The 12,293-nt window shown below is 43.9% G+C and overlaps 1 protein-coding gene across 10 annotated transcripts in view; it reads right to left on the bottom strand.

Moving 5' to 3' along the window:
• Positions 1-7,118, bottom strand: part of LOC125764703 (uncharacterized) — a 178,594-nt gene extending 171,476 nt beyond the window's left edge. For 2 of the 10 annotated variants that reach the window (XM_049429219.1, XM_049429234.1), the window contains exons 1-2: positions 6,823-7,113; positions 1,326-1,523 (exon numbers count right to left, since the gene is read on the bottom strand). The gene's annotated coding sequence lies outside the window, so the exon portion shown is untranslated. The other 8 variants (XM_049429221.1, XM_049429223.1, XM_049429224.1 and 5 more) reach the window with 8 other exon arrangements.
• Positions 7,119-12,293: the final 5,175 nt, after the last annotated feature.

The following is a 12,293-nucleotide window of genomic DNA, read 5'->3' as shown; positions in this document are numbered from 1 at the left end:
AGCATTCATTTAGAAAGGGGGGTTTTTATTTTTCTGTTTTACATGTTTTGCAATGCTTTTAAAAATACTTAAAACTCAAAAAGAAATAAGCTAAAATACTGTGTTTATTCCGCTTCAGGTAGTGCAACTCGCCGCAGCGCATTCATTTGTTGCTAATTGAATATACCCTTAAAAAGGACGAGTTGTAGAATATGTACATCTGGTACCATTTTTTATAGCACAACTCGTCTTAATTTATCTCCACCTTCAAACAGTTCAATCGTATACGGCCGGCCATGGGACAACGATGGAGACGCCTGGTACTTCAATTCAAACGGTCAGCCTCTGGTGGTACCATTTTTACTTGTTCAAAATTCATGAAGTCCATCCACGTGTAATGTGAAATGGAAGCACTCGTCCGATACGGTAACGCTCCACGATACGGCTCAGAACGGCTAAGCAAAGCAACAAATCAGCTACGGAAAAGTCTCGCGAGCATCGCAAAGCCATTAATGGTGAAGTTTGTTGCACGGCTAGAGCCGCATTACTTCGGTAATGACCGAACGGGTCACCCTGTCACCCTCTCAAACACTTACTCCTTCCCTCCCTCCTTCTCCATTTAAGCTTCACCCCCCCGAATCATATCATTAGGGAGGGTGGCCGATCCCAGCGCTACCGGTCGGTGCAAAACTCGCAATCTCGCAAATGCGTATGCTTTATGCGGACTGGTTAATGGGCGGAATGTGTTTCTTATGTTTACATCCTTCTCGCGTAGGTCGTCGCAGGTGGGCTGAGACGCGTAACAAAATGCAATAAAAACAGTTGGATAAAATAAAAGCATAACACACGCGTGAGCTTACCAATCTTGTTCGGGGATGGTGTTTTTTTTTCTTTCTTCTCTTGCGATACTTCTGCACATGCGAAAGGCGTCGGCAAGGTTACTTTCGCCACTCACACACACTTGGATCCAATACGAAGAGGGGCGTTGTTGTTGTTTCTCCGCCGTCCCCAAACCACTTTTGCACGCAGTTTTTTACACCTTTTTAAGCCACTGTTTTCGCTGTTTGTTCAACATCCGTATTCCGCACGGGATCAAAGCAAACGAACGGGATGTAAAGTCGTGGAAGATGATTTTTCCCCCTCCAAACGACTTTGTGCCTACGAAGGGGCACGTAATTTCAAGGAAAATTTTGTTGTTGTTGCTGTATTTCACACTTCACAAAGCCTTCCGGTTTCGTTCAACTTAACCTATCTTTGTTTGCCGATCGGCATGTTTTATACACATATGCACAGACACATACACCGATAAACCTTCTATCGATGGCACTTTCTGGTACTTTACTCACCCAAGCATCACACCGTCGTTCACGATCAAACCTCGATTTACGCACACCACTTAGAATTCACTTTAAACTACCTTTGATGTCTTCATACGCGGAAAACTTTCAGGATGACAATTCTTGTTCACCGTTTCACTCCTTCAGCCTGCTTGCTGTTGTTGTTGTGGTGCCATTTTTTTTCTTTTGGAGGGCCCTCAAATTTGCCTGTGTTTGGGAACATGGGAAAAGCAAAACTTAAAGCTAGCACATCACATCACTAACCAGCAGTACAGATGGATACCATATGTCATCAACCACGAACACAACGATAGAATTCATACACACAGCCACACACACCCTGTCAGCGGCGGCAAAAGTAATTGCCATCAACGGGAGGATTAAATCTTCCATTTGATCCATCACATCAGCCTGGTGCGATGAATGGTTTAGTTTGCACGTGTTACTGTATATATACACATATAATGCGTGAGTGTGTGTGTGTGTTTATGCACGATGTTGACTTAAGCCCATCAACAAATTCATCAACCAGCATCACCATCAGCAGTAGCACCATCGCTAAAGGGATCAGCCATTTTGCCGTTGCTTCTCTACCATTCCTATTTTCGCTGCTAGTACTGTATTGGTGCGTGTGTGAATTTTCTTTTTTATTTTTGCTTTATTTTACCAGTGTACTAAATAAACCACGCACCAATCCAATGCCAAAAGGCCCGTCGGTAAAGGGCGCCTCGTCGTGGTACGTATATCCTGCGCGACTAACATTCGTCTCGCAAAATGGTATCCATTTGTTTTTGTTTGTTTTTTTTTTTCTTCTATAAGATGCCCTCGGAGCTAACCCGTCCAATAGAATGTAACTTTGTGGGGAAAAAATTCGCCTTTTTTGTAGCTTCTCGTTTGCCTTTACAGCTACAGTGTTCGGCCGGAACAGTGAAATGGCGAAGCTGTAAAAAGACCAGGGCCTCCAACGTCAGAGCCGTCGTCAGCGTGGATTAATTTTTCATTTCATCCATCACTTCATGCCGACGCGGTAGCGCGATCCGCTTTGAACCGCGTGTGACAATATTAACCGCAACAAAACAGTCCCCACCCCCGAATGAAGCACACGATCGGGTTTTGGTTGGGGTTTTTTTTTCCGGTGCTTTTGTTTGCTGCAGTTTTGCTTAACATCCTTCAAAGCAAAAAAAAGTACAAATCCTGCTGTACAGTGATTTTTCGTGCGAAAACCCCTTTTTATCAAATGGATTCACTTCGTCTCGGTATTACACCTTTCGACGCTTTCGAAACCTTTTGCTGCTAAACTGTTTATTTATGAGTGAACTTAATCTTCTCCAGCAAAGTTATGCGAATAATTGAGAAAACTTAATGCAGTACGCATTTTTCGCCCAAAAGCAACGCCGGTGAGCAAGGATAATATCATTGCGAAGTTCTTAGACGATTTGTTTTTTTTCCCCCAAAAGCTCATCTCAGCAAAAGGGATCAGTTGTGGGAAACTGCAAGGAGGGAGAAAAAAAAGAATAATACGCTAACCTCATTGTTGCCAATTATGGGCAGTTGGTTTTTTGTTTTGTTTTGTTTTGTTGGGTGTTATATTCTTTTCACCCATTGTTTTCTTTTCTACGTGACTGAATTGTGTTTTTTTCTGTCTCTTTTTTTCACTTATTGTTTTCTTTCTTTCGCTCTCTGTAAGCCCAGTTTGCCCACGCATCGGGCTGGACATAGGATCAAGAAAATTTCGACAAGAACACAATTAAGCTCGAAGCATTTGGGGTTGGGAGGGGGCGGGTTTGCTTCCCGTGACTGGCCCAGGTTGATCTGTTTTAGATGTAGCAAGAATTAATGGATTTTTTTGTCTAGCTTTTGTCAATTTTTGCTTCGTTTTCTTTTTTTGTGTCCTTTCGAACTCTTTTTTTCGCTTTGTGTTTGTCTGTGTGTGTCGATCCTCTTTTTTCCTCCTCTTCATTTGCTTATCTCTTCACTCAGATGAAGCAAGTGTCCTAGCTTTTGCACGACCATGTCACAAACATGTCAAAGGCACGGCCCGGTAATCTCTTGCCCATGTTTATCAAGAAGCAACAAAAAAAAAATCGCTGACACACACACAAACCACTACAAAAACAGAGTACTTTCGCTGTCCTTTTCTTCGGGGTAAAAACAGCCAAAAACAGATGAATTGAGTCTCAAACGTTAAGGTGGCTTATGTTAAGCATGCTGAGGCAAAGCCCAACTCAACAGCAAAAAAAAAGTTTACCAACTTGAAGTTGATGATATCCTTGCTCGCAGGGACACCGTAAACGAAACATAAAACCATGTTAGGTGTTGGTTTTCTGTATTTTATTTTTTTTTTTGCTTCCTCACTTTGTTGCCCGTGAGTCGTTAGCGTTAACCCTGTTCCAAACACCTGTTTTACTTGTCGTTTTTTTCCTCGATGCTCGTGAAGGATTATGAGACACCCATCGTTATTCGGGATCGATTATTCAATCAGTAGGTCGTTGGGTAGAAGGGAAGATGACAAAACCAACACACGTGTTAGGTGAGAGCAACATAAAAACTATCTTGTTACTTACAGGCACACACAACCAGAAAAAGGGCTCGTAACAGATTAAGCAAACTCATGTTTGAACAACTAAACAAAACTCTTTTTTCACCTTTAATCATAGAGGCAATAGAGTTTGTCTACGACCGTGCCTTTGGCCCTTATTGCTACTCGACAAAGTGAACCAAAATAGCCCGACGGCCCCTGTAGGCGTTTGTGAATAAGAAGTAGATGCACAAATGCAAAAAAAAAGAAAAATATTTCAATTTTCTCGTCCATGAAAAATCCTACAGCTCAGCGATAACGTTAGAACACTGCTTATCTTTGGTCGTCTGTAAGAAATTGTTATACATAAAAAACAGAATCGAGTCGTCAACTTTGACGCATCTCACTTACGCATTTGGTTGGGCGCCTACAAGAAACGACCTTCACCGTGGCCAAGGGAAAATAACAACCGCTTAACCTATGGATAAAAAAACGCACCAAGAGAGAGCGTGGGACACACATACACTATGCGATGCGATTGCATGGTTTTTCATGTTTTGTTTTCTACCCGGCTCTGTCGGCTCAGATGTAGTAGCATCGAGAATATGGCGGTCGGTCGAAAGATGCTGACAAAATTTATTGTAATTTATTCAAAAGCATTTCCAGCATAATTGAATCACTTTTCGGGAATGCCGCTCCCATCGTCACGGTAGCGCCACTCGCACTGTTTCTACCGGTCCCGGTCAAAGATTATTCTTGTTTTGTGAGTGTTTTATTTTTCCTATATCCTACTGTTAACTAAGCGCCGTTCAAAACAATACCGGGATATGGTAAACTATCCGGGATGGGTAAAACTATGGTAAAAAAACACAAGATGAGCATTATAAAGTTGCTCCCCGAATCTATTAATCTCCATTTGGGACGGTTTGGCTTGTGGTTGATGTAAGAAGCTTTTCAATTAATTCCCATTCATTTATAACTATGCATCATATCCCAGGCCCACGCACAAAAACCTCCACCGAAAGCTGAAACCGGGCATGCGGGCTTTTTTTTTTGCTTCCACCTTGTGGGTGAATTTCTGCATCGCTTCACTTATCCGTTTTTTTTGCTCGCATACGTAGTCCGAAAAGCCCCCGAAGGCCGCACCGGGTCGAAGTCAGTTCACTGTTTGCCTACGCGCTCGCGGCGGACGTTCGACTTGCAACTCGGATTTCCAGCATTGCAACCACCCCGCCTGACGTCGCTCATAGAGGTGAGGCGACGAGAATCGTTTCGCTTTTTCGGGTCAACTCTCTGCCAGCACGCGGTTTGCCAACTTCGCATCCTTTCGCATACGCTAGCGCAACCTTCACCGAACGGTTACTCTTTCGCACCAATTTCACAACTCGCACATGATTTTGTTCTCGCCCGGACCCGCATTCGCGCAAAACTCTCACTAAGCCGCTCTCAACGAGGGAGGGGGAGCAGATGAGCAGACCAAACCGAATCTCACCAGAACCAGCTTTGCGAAACGGTTTGAAATTACTAGAACACGACTCTTACATTTTTGGATGCTTCCACAACTTCTTGTTACTGACGAACATGTACGCGCCACCTACTTGAAGCACCGATACACTCTGCGAAGAGAAAGGCGAGGGCGGGGGTTGGGCGGGGGGAAACCAGGACGATATCCCATTCCTTTCCATCCTTCACCAGCTTAATGCGCCTTGCTGGCACTGCCAAGCTACCTTCCACAGTACGGTCGAAACCGGAGTGAATAGTTAATTATTCATTAGCATCGATTTTTCAACAACACTCACTCACAACACTCGGTTGGCTCCTAGGGCCACACAGCCACACACCGACACACATACGCTTTCGTATTCATCGACACCTTTCACTGTTGTTCACGCCAGGCAAAAAGGTGGAAGCCTATTGAATAGGCCATGGCGCAGCGATGGGAACGACAAGGACATCCCCACGTGGGAAGCGTGAAAGCCGTAGGCCGTAGTTTTGCCACAATTCAATGAACCGTGTAACGTTTGATTGAAAATAAACTAGTCCCCCCGGTGCTTTACGGGACACCGGGTGTACAATGTGTGTCTGCACACGCGTGCGTGTGTGTGTGTGTATCCTTTTCAAAGGAATCCTTTGGCTTGTGGAATCTTCACACCTTTAGACAGACTGATTAAACACAGACAGTCAACCAGCCAGCAAATGCGTTCGTCTACACTGGTTCGATTTGAGTCGAGAATCTTTGAATAGTGGTCGAGGTCCTTGCAGTTTCCTTTACCACTCGTATGCGTGTGTTTGTGTGAATGTGTTTATGTTAGACATCGGTATGAGTGTGCTCCATTCGCTTCGAAACACTCGACACCGCACAACCATTTTCCGAGGACTTCCACCCAAATGGGGCCCCAAATACACATACGCGTAACATTCACATACAAAACTATCATCTACATACGCGCACTTAACACAACTGTGAGAAGCGAATAAAAAAAAGAATCACTAGAATTCACACACAAACGCAGGAACTGCACTGCAAATGGATGAGATGCGTACCTCAAGTGGATTTTCATTGGGAGGCGCCCAGGTGTCTTCCCGTTCCCGGATGCACTCGGTATGTTCGATTTTTCCTTCCGTTTTGTTTTGCTCCTTTCGTTCCGAACGAAAGCTACCAGCTACCGAAGGAAGCAAAGCGAGAGTGAGAGAGAGTGAGAGAGAGAGGGAGAGTGAGCTCTCATCTTCTCACATCTTCACCAAGGATTCACTAACAACAGTAGTAGTTCGTGTTTTATCTACATCTTCGCATGCACTTTTATTTCTTTCGATAACTTTCTCCCGCTACCAGTGGTCCTAATGCGATACCGTGGGTTATGCACCTTCTAACATTCCAAAACTACTTAACTAAATTACTGTAACAACTTGATGGCGCACCACCGGGGGGGTTTTTGGTGGTGGAGAAACGAACAGATCGTAAACCCCCGTCAAACGTCAAATGCTTACCCAAAGCAAAAGGAGTGTTACCCCGTTACTACATTACGCACTGCACAAACGAACGCGACGGTTGTCAATTTCCAACTGATTCCCCAAACCGATTGAACCGGTGCCCCAAACTCACAGGGACGGAAAATTCCGACCCGAACGTATCCGCTACCCGACCGACTCCGACTGGGAAAATGGGGCCACCCTATATGGGCAAGAGCACTCAGTGCCCCGTTTTCCCGTTCGGGTTTCGTGGGTTGCACTTCCAACGGGCATGCGCTTTTCCACCCTTAGCAAACTGTCATTTTCCGGCCACTCTCGGTACGTTCTCTCGGATTACTCAAACCAGTGTTCTCTGGTGATGTTGATTGCTCGCAATCTTTGATTCGAACCGATGGTGAGCGAAACGGTGGTTCATGTTTTGAAAGCAATTAGGAAAGGAGTTCACTGAGAATTGTTTCTTTTTTTTGGGTTATGGACTGTTTCCAAACTTTCAACTTCAAATGGAATAAAATATGGATTTTATGCAACTCTTGGCTAAGGGTCGGTCGAGGAGTTATCGCTTTGTAAGTCCATTGTTTGGATGGACGGAACAATTGCACCTTCTTTTAAAACTTTCCTTTACATAAAACCCCACCCAAGCTTAACTTATTATTAAAAAGAATGCACAAAAACATCATCGACGCCTGGTGAACTGGTCCTCTGCCATCGTTAGGCATTCGGCGAAACTTCACTGCTGGTTCATTTTATCCTGTGAGCTACTCATACGCCACTCACCAACACCCAGAGTGAGTGAAAGTCTCCACGGAGGAAAATGCACAGCAAGGAAAACCCCGAACAAGGGTGTTCACCAACGGACCAGCTGGAGCTGGAACTGACCATCGACCAACATGGATGCATTAATCCTGGCACGGGAGAATGTACCTTTCCACTCTTTTTAATTCTCATTCGCTCCCCTGAAATGGCCAACAATTTCCAGCGAATCCCTCCATTACTCTCTCATAAAAATAACGTCATTTCGCCTGTACTAGCTGACAGCTACCTTTTGATCGTTTGCCGCCGGTCTCTGGCATTACTTCTCTTTTTTATCCTTGTGACTCCGAGGAGAGATTCTACGCGCGTGGAGAAACTATACTCACGCAAAGCGGGAGAAAAAAAACACCCTAACCGTAGCGATGATGAGCTTCGCGCGATTTTTCACATTTTTCGTTGCGTTTTGTGTGTTGTGAAAATCGGGAAGGAATTCCAAAACACATACACTCCTCGCTGGCAAACTCTGGAGGGAAGATACTTGCAGGGAGCAACTGGGCAAACAGGACCGAACCATTTGCTCTGGCAAAAGTTGTGTTTATCGGGGCGAATCGGGGGCCCGCTGACGTTTGTTGGAGCATGCTGGCACGACACGCTCGGGATTTGTTTTGTACGTCCTTCGAATCTCCATGCCAGCGGGACAGATCTGGGATCCTCCCAGTGAGAACGAGGTGAGCATAAAAATCGATTGTTAGCCAGAGTTGCAGCAGCAGCAGCAGCCCTTGCTTAGAACGTGGTTGGCGTTTGTAGAGATTTGCACATACCGGACCTGAGTGGAGAAAATGGGCCCCAGTTCTGGTGAATATTTTATGTCTAGGCTCACAACTGCTGTCCGGTGGCACAGCATCGGCATTCTCCGTTCGTAGGTGGGCGATGATGCAAGCTGGCTTGCCGAGGATGTACGGATTACATGGTTAGAAACTGGTTGGTTGTTATGAAATATATATAACAGCATACATACATTACTTGCTGATCTTTTATTGGCAAAAGAAAATAATAGTACAGCTTGATGAATTGAAAAATAGATTTATACTTTTTTCATGGATTTAAGGATTTAAGTGTTCTTCAACAAAAAACAAAATGGATGCAAACTTTGACATATTTTGTCCATGACATACTAATTTCTCACACATACATGCAATAGAAAATGGAAATCTTTCATCATTTGTTTCTAATTTTGTCGTTACTGATTCGTGTTTTGAGTGGGTTGCATGTGGTTGACAACGTGTACGTCAAAGTTGATTATGCCATTAAAAGATCAAATGTTTGCATAAACTTTTGTATTACGATCAACGCACGCAGCTTTACTGACGACATTTTGGGCCGCGCACAAGTAGTTATGTGTTGCGTTTGGAACACACGCTTCCTGCCCTGTATTCCTTCGGTAAGGCAAACCGAACTGACGTTTGTTGTGAAGTTCAAACCGGAAAGCGAATGAGAAATGTTTTCTTTTGAAAAAGTCTTACCCGGATCCCATTGCTTGCGCGGCATCTCCCGCGGCGACAGTCCACACGGTTTCATCGTACGAAGCAACTCATCGTACTGCTGAACGACGAAAGGGAACTCGAAGGACAAAGGCTTGACTTTTCACCACGTTTGTTCGGTAGAGTTTTCGTTTTCTGCTTTCTGTTTTTTTTTGCTTCCTTTTCTTCCTCCCACAACCTTAAGTGGCTCTTTCACTTGGCGGGTACGGAGTAGGCCAGTAGCATGAAGACGCAGTACTCACACCTTGGCACCCACGACTTGGCAGGCTAAACTAAGTCCTAAATGCTGCTCGAATTGGATGGCGTTTAAAGTCTCGTTACGTCGAGGTTTGCCAGATGAACTTTTAATGGAAAAGCGTCACCAGAATTTTCCGCCCAGCCATCGGTCGGTAAGCCTTTACAGCGGGCGGCCCGCGTAATGGTTCGCTGACGCTAGCAGTAGCGCTTTACTTCAGAAATCATAACCCGCCCCGTCCGTCCGAACCGCTACCGAAAGACTGGTGGTGACTTAAAGCGAATTTCTAACTTCTTGAAAGATAGCCAAACGAAAGGTAAAAAAACGGAAACTTTTACACTTGGCTAAAACAACCCCATTTCTTCATCGTTATTCGAGAAACGAACTGATGCGAGTGTTAACACGCTCAATCGATCCGTTACCGATTTGTTTAGCGAACCATTTCAATTACAGCTATTTAGCTGAAGGCGGTTGAGAGCCCCTTTCAGGGCGAGAAATTTTCATACAAAATATGGTTTTTTTTCGTATAAAAATATAACCATAAATTGAATTAGTTTGAAATAACATTCGAAACATTAATAAAAATCTTTTTCGAATACGTAACCGTTTCATCATTCCGTAACCAAAGTTAACAAATGTGTTATCTTCAATTGAAACGCGTATGAATGCGTTACCCGGAACGTGGCTAAATTTACGATCCATTACTCACACGCACATAAACAGGAAGGAAGGACGAAAGCAAATGTTTATGTATGCGGGCTGCGTGCGTTCTTATGGCTGGTGTGGCTTAGAACGTTCATTTGGCAATATTTAAGTAACTAAATTAAGACGTACATCCGATTGGTATTGGCTGTATATTAATGTGCATCTAAATTGAATACGTCGTCGTGCAGAACCAGCAAAAACCTGCAGCGGTAAAATTTGCTTCCCATTAGCCGAAAGAAGACTTAATGTATCGGATTTATTTATACTCACTTCCTGAATACGAATTTACAGTTTCACTGCGATTCTCCCTGCCAACCAATCTCACTTAAGTGTGTTTTTCTCTCTCTTTCTATCACATATTTATGATAATCAAAATGAAGACATTATTCTACGTGCGAAAAGACCTCGATTACGGCGTATTAGCCAATTCACATTCGTTCACATATTTATTCCTATGAAATAGCTTTGTAAAAGATGAATCATTTTGATTGCTAAAGCATTCCAATTCCCGCTAGAAAACTCAGGAAAGCATCCGGAAATAACAATGTGATGTTGAGGGTTTTAAGAAGAAACGAGAAGCTCTGGGAAGCAACAACTAGGAGGCCGGAAATGTGAGAAAATCCAAATATTAAGCAAACAATCCTCTTTGGAACTCTTGCACAAACAATACACCAAGGTAATTCGTAGAATTGAATACTGCTGCTATAGAAACTACATCCTGAAAGATGTCAACTTTCATGGAATACTTCCAGTTATCAGTACTTCCAGCCCAGCAAACCTGAGTCCTATATTCATATGTTTTATCATAGAAAAAAATGAAGTATAAAATAAAACCCATTTTGAGTATATGTAAGATCAATAGGAATATTGAAGAAAATTAGGTATGAACAAAACATTAAGATTCTCCAAATATCAGGACATAAAAAGTTCATTATTGTCACGTCTTCAAGCTGATCGTACTATTACAGTTTAACAAAAATAATAAAAAGCAAACAAAAAAGGTCCTTAAATAAATTATAATATCAACAAAAGTGTGTAACAATAAAATCTTTCGCTTGAAAAAGAAATGCATTTAATCCTGTGTGACAGCACGGATAACGTTCAATACGTACGCCTATGTTTCACATCGAGAACACGTTATTCAAATTTCCGAACCTTCCATGCTGCAAAGTGGAAAATCCCTTACATGGGTATTCATGCAAGTGGTTAGTGAAATGATTAAAACTAGAGATGGAAACCAGTTATTTTCCTTTCGTAATTCATTTCCATCCCGAAACAAGGCACCCACCAGCTACCGTTTTCCTGCACGCCTCCGTTGCTCCATGTGGACATTGTGTAAACCTGTGTTTTACGTGACCAAACATTTTACAGAGACTGCCAATTTTTCCGTCAAACTCCATCAAAACCCGCTCCGTCCGTTTTGCATGCCGTGCCAGTTAGTTGCTAGTTGCTCCATCCACCTCTGGGCATGGTTACCTTTTGACCGGTTCCCATCACCCCAGAACTCTTCACGTTGGCACACTAGGCGATGAAGAATGCACACAACAAAAAAGAAAACAAATCCTTCATCACTTTATGTTTTGCAGGAGCTGGGCGCTTTGGTCGATTTTCGGAAGCCAACAGAGCTCGGTCCAACGTCCAACATCCTTACGCCGGTCTTTTGTTGACCAATCAGTAGTAGTCCGTGTGAGCTGTACGGTGGCAACGGATGGATCCCTTCGGTTGGACGGTGCGGTTGCTTTTCGGAGCGGAACTGAACCGAACCAACCAAGAAAGGAACTGCTGCATGTGTCCGGTACCGGGGGTTTCCTGACCGAGGGCAAGAAAATGTGTCCTGTTGAATATTCATGAGTCTCGCACTGGTTTTTATGTTGAAGGTGGAGGCCATACCTACCTACTACAATGACTCACACACACACCCCAAAAAACACACACACACATTGTCGTTCTCGTCATCGTTTGGGGTTTGTGTAGTGAATTTCATGGTGCTTAGGTTTTCGGTTCTTGGCCCGGTAGTCCATCGAAGGTTGGTGGAGTTCTTACCAGGCGTTTCTTCTGCCCGCATTTCTTTAGTCATAACGCAACAGGCAGCTGTTGGTGGAAAACGGGCGTGTTTTGGTAGCCACCCCCCGCTGCATGAGGCTCCCGGAAGCTCCTCCAAAAACCACGGGGTCGAGCGTATTCATCGACGATAACCCCCCGGGGGGACCAATGCAAAATGCGCCACTCTCTAATTAGATCGGTAAATGTTCACCAAA

This window comes from Anopheles funestus, chromosome 2RL, assembly GCF_943734845.2.
Source record: "Anopheles funestus chromosome 2RL, idAnoFuneDA-416_04, whole genome shotgun sequence".
NCBI lineage: Eukaryota > Metazoa > Arthropoda > Insecta > Diptera > Culicidae > Anopheles > Anopheles funestus.
Note: the sequence above shows the minus strand (reverse complement) of the source record. Positions and strands in the feature narration are given on the sequence as shown.